The following is a 14,595-nucleotide window of genomic DNA, read 5'->3' as shown; positions in this document are numbered from 1 at the left end:
TCTAGTTCCATCATCCTTTTCTTGTTGTTCAAGCACTCCCAGCACAATTCTCCTTTTTCTTTTAGCCCAAAGCAGAGAACAGAGATCCTTCTCCTCACACTGCTTAGGTCAAAGCAGTCATCAGGACAGCTGGACAAACAATCACAATGCAAAGGGCTTTACTACATGGAATCACACTGGGCATGCAGCAGATGTGCAGCCTGGCCAGCTGTGTTTTCTCACATCAACTTTCTATCCTTTTGTCCCCCTCCTCAGACAGCTTTTCTTCCCTCCCACCCAGGCAGTCTCAGATGCATTCTTTCCCTGAGAAAAGGATGTCAGTTTCTGGCCTTACCACCAAACACCAGCTTCAATGAAATCAGAGAAGCAAGAATGTTTTACTATGAATCTGAAGACACCTGCAGTTCAACCTCAGGTGTGCTATTAAGAGCTAACAGAAGAAGAATCGAAGTATCAGGAACAGATGTTCTCTTAATCACACCAGATTTTGCTCTGGGCAAGTGAAGGGATTTTTAATTAGTGGAAATATACACTTTTTTCTTTTCTTTTTTTTTAAGCTGAGACCATCTTCTGAGGATGCTTTGCTGTAGTATAATCAGTATCCATAGACAAGCTCCTCTTGGCAGACCAGCTGCTCACAAGCCCCTCTCTGTGCAGGCAGCCTGGAAGAGGATGGCCAGAACAGACAGAACATGAGGACAGGCTGGACCACTGCTGGTGGCTGGGAGGCAGTCCAGGAGAGAAAAAAAATTATGCAGCTAACCTCATGATGATTACTGAGCATTTCGCTGCCCTGCTATTTCACTGACATTCTTCAGACATTTCACTGTCTGAAGCAGGGGACAGAACAGAAGAGAAGGTGTAAAGGTGAAGGCCCTCCTCCCCTGATAAAACTTGTTCCTTATCAAGAGCAACAGATGTCATAAACCATCTTTTATTTTTTGACGGTAAGATCAAGGGCAAGTCCTTTTCCACTCAGGATAAATACATTCTTTCTTTTTATACAGTGTACATCACTGCTTGGCATCACAAGCTGTTGCAGGATGACTCACTTTGTTACTGATTAACAGCTCAGTACCAGCTCCCTGCTCCTATCTTTGGGCATCCTGACACCACCCCTTTCTTACAGCTTCGTACTCAGGCACAACATACAAAAAACACTTCAGAGCTCAGAGCTACCAGTTGCCAGCAGTCTTACTGCCCCTACTCTGCAGACCCCACAGTACCTGCCTTCCATACCTAGAGACTCCGTAGGTGAGATCAGCCATGCCAACATCACTGCAACTTGTGGGGAAGTCAGAAATCGCTCCTTATCAGCAGCACTGGCAGCCCCTGTAAGCACCAGACCGCATCAGCGTCAAGCCTGTGATTTGGCAAAAAAAAGTTAAATTCAGGCCACCAGCGCTTTGATCCTCTGACAAATCATTTCCTGACACGAACTGAAACAGCACAAAGGACCTTGGACATCAACCGGCTGTCATGGCTGGGCGGGGAGCTGGCACTAAGGCAGCACTGCCAGAGGGGGAAGACTGAGGTGGTGGGAGGGGAGCAAACGGCCATTTGCATTCACAGTGAGTTCCTTCTTCAGATGAAGCTCCTGCTAAAAGCTGACAGAAGGGGAGCCCACCAAAACTCACCAACAGCTGCTGCAAGGCATTCTGACATCACCAAAATGCAGCACACACTGCTGGATGTTACAAGCAGGGGGTGAAGGGGAGATTGTTTGTCTTTGTTTTCACTCTCCAGAGGATGCTTAGGCACTGACAGAGCTCCCAGTGCAGTGACCCTTCTAGGACCTTTGGGCCTGAGCTGAGAGAAACAAGTACAAAGATGAACAAAGATCTGAGACACCAGATGGGAAAAGCAAAGGCAGAATCACAGTTTAATAGCCCTCTCCTTTTATCCCACCTAAAAGGGAGCATTCATAGCTACCCACAACTAACCCAAGAAAATGAAAGAAACCTGATGCTGCTTTCAACATCCTCCCTCAGAAATTCTCCCAGTACAGATATATTTGTATTTTCCCCTGTTTCTACCGGTATGTATGAAACTTGGCAATTACAAAGAAATGCAGCTTGAGGGGAAGCAGATTAGAGGTATAGCTTGCTACATAGTTCTGGTATGATGAACTCTTAATTAAAAACACTATTAATTGAGGGTGTTGAAAGAAACAGTCCACAAAACTAAGTAGTTTCTCCCAGCCTTCACCCTCATTTAACTGAGGCATTTTATCACCAGGCTGTAAGGATCTGATTCTACAATCTTGGATGGAATTAAACACAGCACACCAAACAGAGGAATCCAAAAAGGAATCCTTGAGACACCCTTGATGTTTATTAACTTTCTTGTCTCCCAAAATTTCTCCTGGTGACAGACCTGTTGCTCTCCTAGCTTCTCCTTAGGGCTAGTTCTGGCGGCTGAATAGCATTCAGATGCACAGTATGACCTGCCACCTGCCTAGGTCTGACTGCATGGCATCTTGGAAGCCCACAGCACAAAGGAATAACCTTAATAAACCCCTGCCTGCAGTTTTGAACTGACTACAGCTAGACCAAGGACTGACACCACTCCACAAGTCTCTTGGGGCTCTCTTGTGGTACAAGTATCATATAGTCCCTGTGCACGGAAGGATCACCAAGCCAGCATGAGGAGCTAGAAGCACGCAGACTGGGAAAAGGCAGACTTAGAAGGAACTTGAAGGAAAGGCATACAGAGGAGGAAACTGGAAATGGTTGCCTCACAGCCACACTTCAAGTATTAGGAAGCACAGATACACACATAGGCAGCATGCACTGTACAGCCTACTCCCTTTTTCCCCATGCAGAGCATGCACTGATGGCACTCTCCAGCCCTGCAGCCTCCTGCTCAGCCCAACACTCAGTCACAAGGCAAACAGCAGCAACACGCCAACACTGCATGCAGCCCACTGGGGAGCAGTGCCAACTCCCCAGCTGATGCCCGGTAGGAGCAGAGGGATTGCTCATGGGTGCTGAACTAGGAGTTAAAGCAATGCAGCAACATGTGGATGAAGAACTCCAGAGTCACGCAAAGAAGCTCATCCACACAAGTCATTCTGCTCATGGTGCAACTCCTCCCACTGCAGATGGTCTACAAGGCAGCAGCAAAAAGGGCCATCCTCCACACGGGCAGAAATTAACTTTTAAGAATCATGGGCTAGGACTTTTAAGCCAAGGAAGCAGATGGAGATAATAAGGACCTCTTACACCACAGAGAAGTCAGCATCCCAGTTTAACAAGATGACTACTATCCTGTTCTCATGATAACTAGGAGCCTTCTTTTCCTATTGCTTCAGCTAGAACACCTGTGCTGACAGTACCATTACCACCACTCACCTCATCTGACTTCAGTCCCAAATGGCCATCCTAGGTGAATCATGATGCAGCCACCGAGCTCAACAGCTTTTCTTTCCCACAATAAAAACAAACAAACAAAAAAAACCCCACAACACCATAATCCCTACAGGAATGTAAAGCAAACTGTGACTACACTTCTCCTGGAATGTTAGCAGCCCAGTAGGAACCAGCTCTCAATTAACATTCTAATGAAAGGAACTCAAAAGGTCAGCTCAAAAAGCCATAAATCAGTACACACAGCTAAGAAAACACCAGAGTGCAGCATACTGAGGTGGACACAGCCCCACACAAATGGGACAGCTCACACTGCCCAGCTGCAAACAGCTGAGAGAGGAGAACTGATGGAAGCACCTGTGACATGTAAAGCATTGGCAGGTTGTGATTCCTGACAGCTGCATGGTTTTTCTCCCCCATTCCCACCCCACTACCCTTACTAGTCTGAGTTTGCACTATTCCCAAGATGACAACAAATGCAAGCTCTCAGGCACACAGACAAGGCAAAATTCAGGTCAACATTCCTTTCTAGGAAAAGTTTTCTCTCTGCAAGTTGCCATGCAGTAGCACGTGTCTCTTTTATTAGATACACATAAATTTTCTCTGCAATGCTGAGAGCTGAACTCAGTACCAAGAATAGCCCAGTACATTTTTCTTTCCATAACCAAACCAGAACATCTTGTAGCACTGAATTAACCTGAGATGCTGCAGCAGTTGCCCGCTGTGTCTGCCCTATCCCCACATCCCCTGTCTTGCAATGAGGGGAAAAGCACAGCCCAGTCATCACTTCAGCAATATCCCCTCGAGACAAAAGTTCAAGACTATCAGAAATCTGATGACAGGCTGAAAATGCAAAGAAGAGTTTCTCAAGACAAAGCCTTACTTTACTTTCACCTGATAGAGGAAACAGAGTTCACTCAGGGTCAGCTCTTTCACTTCTCTTTTCCTCCCTGCACCCCTTTCCCTCTTGTTGTCCCCTTTCTTCTGTATGTTCTCCCAAGCCTCTGAACCAACAGAGTGAGCACTCAGGGTCAGATGAAGAGGAGAAGCAGCACAACTCGATGGGGAGCAAATAAAGCATGCTAGATAAATAAGTTACAGGAAATGGGATGGATTGGGAGAGCTGAGAGAGAAATAGCAAAGCTGTGAGAACAGCAGAGCTGTGAGATGTTTCAGACACTTCTGGGCAAATCTTCAAGGCCATGCAGTAAAACTACCAAGAGCTGCACTGCACTTCATTCTGCAAGGAAACTGCCATAGGCAGCTCCCAGCAGGTTCCACATCAGCTGTTCCGTCGAGCTGTGGAACCAGATGTGTGGGCATCCCGCCCCTCCTAATCCCTCTCAGCCAATAGCTGCTGATCGGTATGGCTTAACTGGTCACCATGAGGCGATGGCACAGATGGATCAGGAACTCAAGCTTAATCAGGAGGGCAGCTGGCTGGCAAGAGCCACACGCTTAACCCCAGGGATGGATCCCGTACTTCCAGCTGCCCCATTATCTGCACAGCACAGACAGACCCATCATGTTGGTACTCCAGGATTACCCTCCTAATTCCCCAGAGTTAGCAGGAAATTGATTTAATATTATTATTTTTTTAGGACGCTGTGCTGAAAATGGCATCTCCATGGGCTGCTCAGTCTCTCTGCTGCAGGCAGATGCCTCTCGCTGTGTGGCAGGTGAGGCAGGTGGGGGAAGCACTGTTTCAGCTATCTGACTTTAATTTACCTCTGCATGCAAGTCCAAACCCATCCCAGATAAGGCCAGTCTCCTCGCCAGGAGCTAAGATGATGTACTGCACTTAATTCCTCACCTGCAAGCCACTATCGCTTTAATTAGATTCAGTCAAATCCAGGACTCTGCAGTCTAGACATGGTTTAGCGATTGCTTTTATGTGAGTAACTCATTGTGAGGCAACAATTCTTAAAGGAATTAGATAACTCATCACATGTTAAGTTTTATTTGGGTCTTACTTCAGTTTTTGGCAACGAAAACCTCTCCACCTTTTGACAGAATGCATTCAGCCTTTCTTAGGTCTTTAAGCACAAGTCCAAATGAAGACCTCGCATAGGGAAGAAACTGTTCCCCCAGTGACCCTAACACTTTCCACATGCTTAGAAAGAGCATAATAATACAATTTTGCAATGTAGCATAGGAACACAACTCCCATGGCAGTACAAATATATATATATGTATATAAAGAGAGCTGTTGGATGATGGAAAATAGCAAGAGCCAGCACTGTTGTTCTGCTAGCTATACATAAATATATTAATTGCTATTCCCGTTTCACTCAGCACCTCCAGCTGTTTGAGCTGGGCACGAGGAACACCAGCTGGTGTTTCTGAGTGGGGGCATGCAGAGCAGCACACCCTCCATCCCTGCCCTGCTTCTCCGCAGACACGAGTCCCACAGGAGCTGCACCGCAATGGCCATAACTGGATGTTTCACTAATACAGCACTGACCGTCTCAATTAATAGCTGCTCACAAAGGCACCAGTAGGCATAAAGAAAACCGTAAGTCACCTCATAGCAGCAGCTGAAGTGATCCCCGCAGCTCACTAAGGAGACAGCCCAGGTCCGCTTTGTGATGCAAATCAACAAGTTGCTTGGAGGGAAACGGGGAAGGGAAAAAAAAAAAAAAAAGGCCTCCAGAGAAACTGCAGCGCAGCTTTCTCGCTGCACAGCAGTCACCGAGACGCCAGCACCCAGCTCAGCACCCGGCTCGGGCCGCACCGTGCCCCCAAACCCACCGCCCTCCTCCACACCCCGCACAGCCCTCTTCCCTGGCCCGCCCTCCGCTCACCCCCACGTGCCCGTGCCACGCCGTCGACATGCACTCACCAAGGAGACACGAAACCACCCTGGAACCTGTGCCAAAACGCCAAGCTGAACTCCGGGGGGTGGGGGTCGACAGGGGCTGCAAATCACCGCCCCTCCACGAAGACGCAGCCAGAAGCGCACTGCTATCGCTCCTCCGCGCAGCCCCGTCAGCCTCCCGAGCTCAAGAAGCCAGGAATGTGAGCAATGCGGGCGGGGGGCTCCGATGGGCACGGGGAGGACAGACACCTCCCACGGCTCCCGCACACGGCAGCGCAGCCCCCGCCGCCCTGATCCCGCACGCAGGAATGCGAGCAATGCGGAGCAGCGCGGGCTGGGGGCCTGCCGAGGGCAGGCAGGTATCGGGGAACGACGGCACTAGGAGGCAGCTGTGGCTGCTGCGGGGCTCGCTGGGTCCCGGAGGGATGGAGGAGCGCCGTCTCGTCCTATCCTGCCCGTGCAGGTGTGTTTCAGCGTGCAAAGCCCGCACGCAGCTCTGTAGCAGGACACTGCATCCCTGCTATCTACAGGGCTGCAGGTCCCCCAGGGCTGCTGACATCAAAAGCATACCAGCATCAGGAGCAGTCATCACACACACCTAACAGTTCTGAAGCCAGCAAGCCTACTATTCAGCTCTGCAAACACAAACCCACCATCCCTTCTCTCCCAGGCTGACAGAAGGAAGTGCCACAAGGGACTGACCTGACACTCTCCCAGATTTACTCTGGCAAAAACCAACAACCTCTCGCAGCATGACAGTGGCACTTGCTCACCTGCTATTTCATGAAAGAACTCCACATCATTCCCACAGTACCCCCCAGCCCAGCAGCAGGCTCAGTGCTTCCACAAGCTCCAAGCACATCTCCCCTGCACACCCACCCAACAACTCGTGATGGCCGTGGCATGTGTGCTGGCACAAAGGAGAGCTTGTGTGCCTTGTTTGCCTTGACTTTTCCCAGCTGAGAAGGCTCCTGGCAGCCATGAGTATTTCTGTGGATGTGACTGATCTCACACACTGCTTAAAAACATGACATGTTCACTAGCAGCCACAGCGTTGGGTGAGAAACTGGAATAGTGAACACACAGATAAAGACTGAGCAATAAATCAGAGGGGATCAAGACAGAGACTGGGAGAGCTCATACTTCACATAGCTGAGCCCTTGTCTAGTTGGAAAAAAAACACAACACTAGAACGGAGTAAGAAATGTGCACAAGTTTTGTCAACCCAGCTAAACCATGCTAACAGGACAAACTAATCTGCAGCTAACTGCACCTCCATCACTTCCAGCAACACCTGCTTTCAGAGATTCACTGCCAGGGTATCCCTGCCTGTGCCTTCACCTGACCTGGCAAGGTCACCAAGTGACCATGGCATGGAAGAGAATCCCAACAGACCTCCAACCACAGTGCATCTGTGGAGAAAACAGCCAGCCCCAGCTCCCAGGTCAGAGTGTAACTTACATTCATCTGGAAAAAAAGAAAAAAAAGAAAAAAAGGAAACTTGTCAAAAGCTCGCCATTAAAAAATAAAAAACAGGTTAAAAACTTAGGAATTAGCCCAATAGCACCTGTCAGGAGAAGAAAGTGAACTTAAGGAATCTCTACTTATGTTGCTTTCTGTTAATCATAGACATATTTTCATTTTTCTTTTCCAGCCTTACTGTAAACAGTGTAATGAAAAAACATGAAGTGTGGTTTAAAAATACATATATGTATAAAAACATACATGTATACACACACACACACCATGAAGCAAGTTAATTCTAATCCCACTCATGTAAATCCACACTGAAAACCTGAAAAGACAGAATTTCTGATGCCTTTCAGGAAAACCAAGACACCGACTACCCTACTCAAAACCTCAACATTTTACCAAGTTAACATTTTAAAAACTTTTTTTAGGAAAAAAAAGAAAAACAAAACACACGTTCTATGACAGAACTGTGGCAAAAGGGCTAAAACAAGAAGTGACTGACAACTTGGGAACTTTTTGCTTCTTGATTTGTAGAAAACAGAAGGTTGTGAACAGAATTTTATCCAGCTTAAAATGTAGGTCTCTATTAACATCTTTGCTGTGAGGTGGCTTCAGAGCTGAGTGATGACTACTCTTCACTCACCAAGCCAACTGTTGGTTGCCAAGCTCTATCAGAAAGGGTAATAGTGACAGAAGAGGTCAAGGGGTATGTGAAAAGTAGAAAGGACCTAGAAAGCATAGGAGCTTCAACAAAAAATCCTTCAACACAGCCATTAAATCCCACCTTGGAATAATTTCCTCTAACATCCATATGCAGTTTTGAGAACCATCCCACTCTTTTCTCCTGCTATTCTGAGCCTTTTACTTCTCTCTTGCATTGGACAGAATGAAAGCCCAGCCTGCCAAGTGCCCTCTGCCTCCTCTCCCTGCTTGCTGAGTGACACAGCCAGCACATGCTGAAGGAGCCTGAAGGTATACACACACACTCAGCTACACAACAAGTCCTAGTGCATCAATAGCCCAATTTTCACCTTGGTTTGGTAATTGCAATGTCAACAAAGCATGCCGAAGCTATCCGCCACAGGATACCAGATACAGCTTGTTTTCCTTTCTGTGGGTAACTGGAGTTGTAAGTCGGATTCCAATGGATGAATCACCGTCCACTACAGCACACTGTTCAGAAAACACAGCAGAGCCAACTCCAGCATCAGCTCCCACTCTGAAGAAAGGCTCAGCTGAGCATCTCTCAGCATATTTTGCTGCATCTCTTCGGGCACCACCACCTGGAAGAATGCAAGGCTCTGCTCCGGTGCGGCACCCCCACAGCCAGGACCACCGTGGGAAGCAGGCTGAGCCTCACTGTAATGCACCCAGCTGCTAACAGCGATCAGGAGAAGGAGCTGAAAGAGTAGAACCTCACACAATAGGCAAAGCACTGCTGAGAAAAGGGAAAAGAAAAAGTACAAAGAAAGCTCCACGGGTTTCAATTGACTTTGCCAAACTGTAAAAGAGAAGAGACCCATCAACTCTCATTGTTCCAGGTTTTCTGTCGGAAGCTTGGAAAACCAGAGGCAAAATTCATCAAGTTGTTCTGTCAGTAATTACGCGCCAGCTAGTCCCCTTACTTTTGTCCAACATCAACATCTCGGGATATAAAAAGTAACAAAGGACAGCCAGCATAAAAGCCAAAAAGAGTCTACAGTCTGAATGGCTGTTTTTCCCCCTTTTCCTCCAGCCAGAACACCTCTTGGCAAGCTCTCAGCCGAGTACTGACGAGCTGCAAAAACCCCGATGCATCGCTTTTTCTGTCCAAACCGGCTTGGCTGGGAATAACCCTCAGAGATCCTCTGCGTTACTATATGCTGAGACAGGGATGAAAAGAGAAACATTTGCAGAAAATTTACTCGTCTGCAGTCCTTGGAGATATTTAACGCAGCTGTTCCAAAAACGCTCTGGAAAGAAACCCCTCCTTCCCTCATTTAACAGCTCTTGAAGCGAATACAATCCCTGACAGGAGTCCCAGCACACAGCGCCATGCTGATGCACCTCAACAAACACATCTCTGACACTGCCTCACTTCAGGGGCAGCTCCCAGCCATTACACTGCAGAACCAATTTCGTTAAAATAAAACAATAATAATAATAATTTGAGAAGTCACTATTTTAAACTTTGCTGTTTCACCTCCGCATGGCTGCATGATGAAGATGGAACGTGAGGGGAGGGCAAGGCTTTCTGTATCCCACATGCAGAGCCCTTCATTTATGGGCTGAACCTTGAACAAGTAATGCTGGCTTCCAGGAGTCCACTGCTCCAGGGCAACCCCAGCACCATCAGCCCATACCTGTTAATTCCAACACAGCTCCATACAGGTGTTGTATGGTGTGGGCACAGAACCATCTCAGCCAACCTCAGCAATGCTTCCCCTGAACTAAAGCAGAGCATTAGAAAGGGACTGGAAACACACAGAAATAATGAAAAAGGCTCAAAAACAAATAAACAAAAAAAAACCTTCAGCTTTCAATAGAATGGGAAAGCAGTATTCAGAAGAAGCTGACAAGTTGTTTGAGATAAGAAACAGCTATGAAATATAAAGCACGGCTTCATCTTTATCACAAGGACAAAGTATGATCAAGCTATGCAATTAGGAGGTAAAAATAACAAGATAAGATGATGGTTGAACTGGTCCCAGTCTAGGTCTCCTGCGTATGCACACAGATGCATCCATGAAGGTTGGCGAGGTTGAGAAGGACTGGACAAGTAACAGCACTATCTGGAGTTACACACAGAAATACTAATTGGAGTCTTCAGAGAAAAGAAAACAAAACATAAGCCTAGGGAATTAATGCTCAATAAGACCATGTTGGCTAATTACAGACCTATATGAGACATAAGGTAGAGGACAGATTAGCCTTTATAAACCCAGTGTGTTTAAACGCTGCATATTTCTCAAAGCCTCTGCACAAAAACCCTCCACACTAAGCAGCCTTACTGGGGCTGGAGCCTCACTGGACAACCAACACCTGCCACCCTCCCCGTCACACTTGTGACATGTTGACACAGACCAACAACAGGACAGCAGAAAGCACAGCAGCAGCATCACTGCTACTTCACATGGCTGCGTGGGTCTCCAGGCATAGAAGAATACAGCTCAGAAAGAAAACGAGCGATACCCCACAGCCTCCAGCAGAGCTCAGGCACTTACAACCAGCCAGGAACGGCGACCCAATATAGCCAACCACAGCCCAACCCACACCAGAACATTCCCTCCAGAAAACATGGTTTGGGGAACGTTACCACCTCTCAGGTGAGATATCAGGGTCTAGGGCTGGGCACCGTGTGCCACAGGAAACATGCATGCCAAACAGAAAAGGGAATACTCTCGTTTTGGTTGCAGACGAACCTGATTCGTGCCAGCAGACCTGCTCACCACAAGGAAGCTTCAGGTGCTGATGTCTGACACCTCTGTCCTCAATCTGCTCACACATCTGAAGAATGAAAGGGGTGTCTGAAACACAGGCTTATGACTCGTGTTTAATTGTCAGGTGTCCTTTTCCAGTACAACTCTAATTAAGAATCAAAAACATTTCTGAGTACAGAAGCTGACAAGGCAAGCCTGCAGGAGCATTTTAAGTCTAACAGGTTGCCTTCTTCTAACTTATGCTTTAGCTAGATTACATGCTAGGTTTATACAGGAGCTTTGGGGCTGTGACAGCCTGGTAGTGGGGATGGACTGCAAGAGCATCTGTTTGGAAGCCTTTACACTACTGGTGAAGCTCAGAAAGCACTTCCAGTATTCACCACAGCACCCAAGAAGTCATTTCCTCTTTTCCTAGGCATGGAAAACTACAGTTTTAATGGGGAAAAAATGACCATCACCATATACATCTTTCTGCTACCCTTGGCAATCTCCGCAAAATAATTATAAGAATATACTCTATGAATAAGAACGTGCTCAAGTTTCTCTTCCAGGATCAACACCACTGTTATTAACACAGCTTTCCAGAGCAAAATACATGGGCAGCATTCAGAGGCAGTGATAGGAATGACAAGTGTAACTCACAATACAAAGTTGCAAGGAGTGAACTGCACAAAACCTGAATTGCAAAAGAATTAATTATTCTATTCCTGACCACAGTCTTCCACAAGCTGGGACAAGACATATGTACAAGTACACATGCACACGCGTGCTGCTGCACCTCAATACGTAGCATCTGTAACAGCAGCACAAGGTGATGGTGAAATATCAAAGCTGACAAAATTAAGTGGCTTCCATGATGCTTAAACAAGGTGCTTCAATGCCTTTTTTAAAGCACTGCCAATTATTCAACCTCAAAACCAGAAGCTTTTTAGGTGTTTAAGACAAACCATTTCCCAAACACGTTTTAAGTTTGTCTTGACTAGAATTATGATCACACTGATCCCATTACTTGCAAAAGATACGTAAGATTTTAAGTCAGAACATGATGTAAAAAAAGCCTTGAGTAAACCTTGAAAAAAATAATCATTTCAAGTTATTCATAAGCTGTACACATTGCACCTCCAGAAAGTTAGGGGAACCAGAGCTTTCAGCAAGATGTCCACTTTGCAATTCCAACTGAACTCATCATTATTACGAGGCACGTTATTACATTAATTCCTTTAGCTTAACTCTCACCATCCAGCCACAATGCACAAAAGCCTGGACAAGATTCATACCCACACGTGTGCACACAGAGCCTTCAAGCCACTCTGGGTGTCTGCACTTCTTCCTTCCGGAAGGTGGACAGGCAAGTTCAGATGGATCAAACAGCCCAATCAGTGGTGCCTGAAACTCCCACCATGCCCCATTAGCCAATTCCATTAGCTAAACAAGTGGGAAAAATGCCTTGTTCTCCGTGACCTACCACTACAATAGGTGCTGACACCACAAGAAAATTTGCAGCTGTCCTCAATTAACTAATGCTTTGGTAACTAAAAGCACAGCCGGCTGCCCATTTCTGACAGCTTTGCGTCATTTACAAGAGAGACTCCTCATTTAGAAGTTTTCATTTCACTGTCAGCATCCATTATTTAGATGTAGAGGACACCACAGAAACTGAGCCCACAGGAGGCAGTTCCAGGAGCTCACGAGACCATGTCAACTGCCTAAAATGCAAGCAAGTGACGCGGGAGGTTTACCCCACAGAGAAACCATTTATGGCAGGAGAAATACATCCACTGCTAGTCCTGCCCATGAAAGCATCATGTAGAAACCTGCTGAAGCGCCACCCACATGACCCACACTCTGTCTTCAACATAAAGACCAAGTGTTGCCCTTATTTCCCCAAGTTAAATTCTTAAGAAAGACACAAAGTCAAAGGAAAGCTGGTGCGTGCAACTTTGAGAACTAGAAAGCTAGGAGCTTTTCTTTAGGCTGGAGTGCTACAGAAGCCATCAACAAATCAGCCACAGCAATCATCATCAATTTAAAGGCAGTACTGGGTTTGCCACTGGAAAGCCATCCACCCTAACTTGGTACTTTCCTCTGGCTGGATCTCTGGCAGTAGGAAGGGAAAACTCTCCCTGGGAGGGCAAGTGCATGCTCACTGACCTGCATGCCCCTGGGAATCCAACTCCAGCCTAAAGACACACCTGAACAACATGTCAGGGCTTCCTTCTGCAGCCCCAGTTCCTGATCCAGGGTTTAGCCTTTCTGACATCCACACTACATCCATCAGCCCCCTTCTCACCTGAGATGTTTTACCTTCCTCACAACAAACACACATCCCTGGATCAGGTCCAGTCCACCCACCAGAACACTGGAAATCAAGGAGTACCAGACCTGATGTGTGCAATTAGCAAACTGTCACTGCCCCTTTTCTTGGCCAGACAATAGTCAAGTTTGTCAACCACGCCACAGAACTGCCAGAAGAGCTACAGCGTTAATTAAATGTTTGAGAGCCCCCTTTAACAAAAAGCACACTGCCGCTGACCTTAACAAGAAAGCTGAGCATCGCCTGGCTTTATGCAAAGCCCAGCGCTGGAGAAGTCACAAGACAGTCACTGTATGCACAGAGGCTTGCAGTCATGCCTGAATAAGTTTTTAAGCATATTGCCTACGGAGCTCTAGGGATAGATGGTCTTCGTTACAGAAAGGACACGACACTTTTCAAACACACCACGATTACTTTGAGCGCTTTTTGAGATCCGCCAAAAGCAGCCAAATCTGAGGCGCGTTCACAAGCCCCCAAACCTCCCACCTCCACCGAGAGAAAAGTAAAATCACCGCGTTACTTTCAGAGCGTTCACAGACCGGTCCCGCTACGGGCCGGCCACCCCTCCCCACCCCGCGCCGATACGCGGCCCGCTCCGCTCCGCCGCTTGCCGAGCCGCGCAGAAGCGATGCTCCCACCGCCCGGGGGACGCCACGAAAGCCGGCATCAGCGCGGCGTAGAGCTCCGAGTCCGAGCACGCACCGTGCAGAGGCGGGGAGGCAGCGCGTGGTGCCCGACGTAGCAGCAAGGTGCAGCTACTCACAGCACCCGGGCGAAAGCAGCGCGCAGAGGAACCCGACGGCGCAGCGCAGCACGCCGCGTCCCGCCGCCCACCGACCCTCACGGAGGGGACCGCCGCGACCCGCACCGCTATACTGCGCCCGCCCCGCCCCCCGGCCCTGCCCCGAGGCGTGGAGGGGCACGGAGGACGGACACCGTCCGCCCCCTCCTCCCGCCGCTCACCTGTGGGCTCCGCGCCCGGAGGGGGCCCGCCGCGAGGGCGGGCACTGCCGCCCGGCCCCGCCGCCGGCACGGAGCGCTCCCGGCCGCCGCTTTGTACCCGCCGGCGGCCGCACTGCGGCTGCGCGCTGCCCAAACGGGCGCCTCGCGGCCGCCGCCCCCCGGGCAGCCCCCGGCCCCGCTTCACCCCTCGGGATCGCCGCCTCGGAGCGGGTCTGGCGGCGCGATGCCGGGATGGGATCA

General features: G+C 48.4%; 1 protein-coding gene across 6 annotated transcripts in view; it reads right to left on the bottom strand.

The window, feature by feature from the left end:
• KANK1 (KN motif and ankyrin repeat domains 1) overlaps positions 1 to 14,595 on the bottom strand; it is a 114,176-nt gene that overhangs the window by 99,268 nt on the left and 313 nt on the right. For 3 of the 6 annotated variants that reach the window (XM_072359292.1, XM_072359299.1, XM_072359300.1), the window contains exon 1: positions 14,356 to 14,495. The exons of 1 other annotated variant lie outside the window; for it this stretch is intronic. The gene's annotated coding sequence lies outside the window, so the exon portion shown is untranslated. Of the gene's footprint in view, positions 1 to 6,210; positions 6,325 to 14,094; positions 14,214 to 14,355; positions 14,496 to 14,595 lie in introns of those variants that run through there. 2 more of the 6 variants (XM_072359294.1, XM_072359296.1) reach the window with 2 other exon arrangements.

This window comes from Excalfactoria chinensis, chromosome Z (assembly GCF_039878825.1).
Source record: "Excalfactoria chinensis isolate bCotChi1 chromosome Z, bCotChi1.hap2, whole genome shotgun sequence".
NCBI classification, from domain to species: Eukaryota; Metazoa; Chordata; class Aves; order Galliformes; family Phasianidae; genus Excalfactoria; species Excalfactoria chinensis.
The sequence above is the reverse complement of the archived record's forward strand: the minus strand, read 5'-3'. Positions and strand labels throughout refer to the sequence as shown.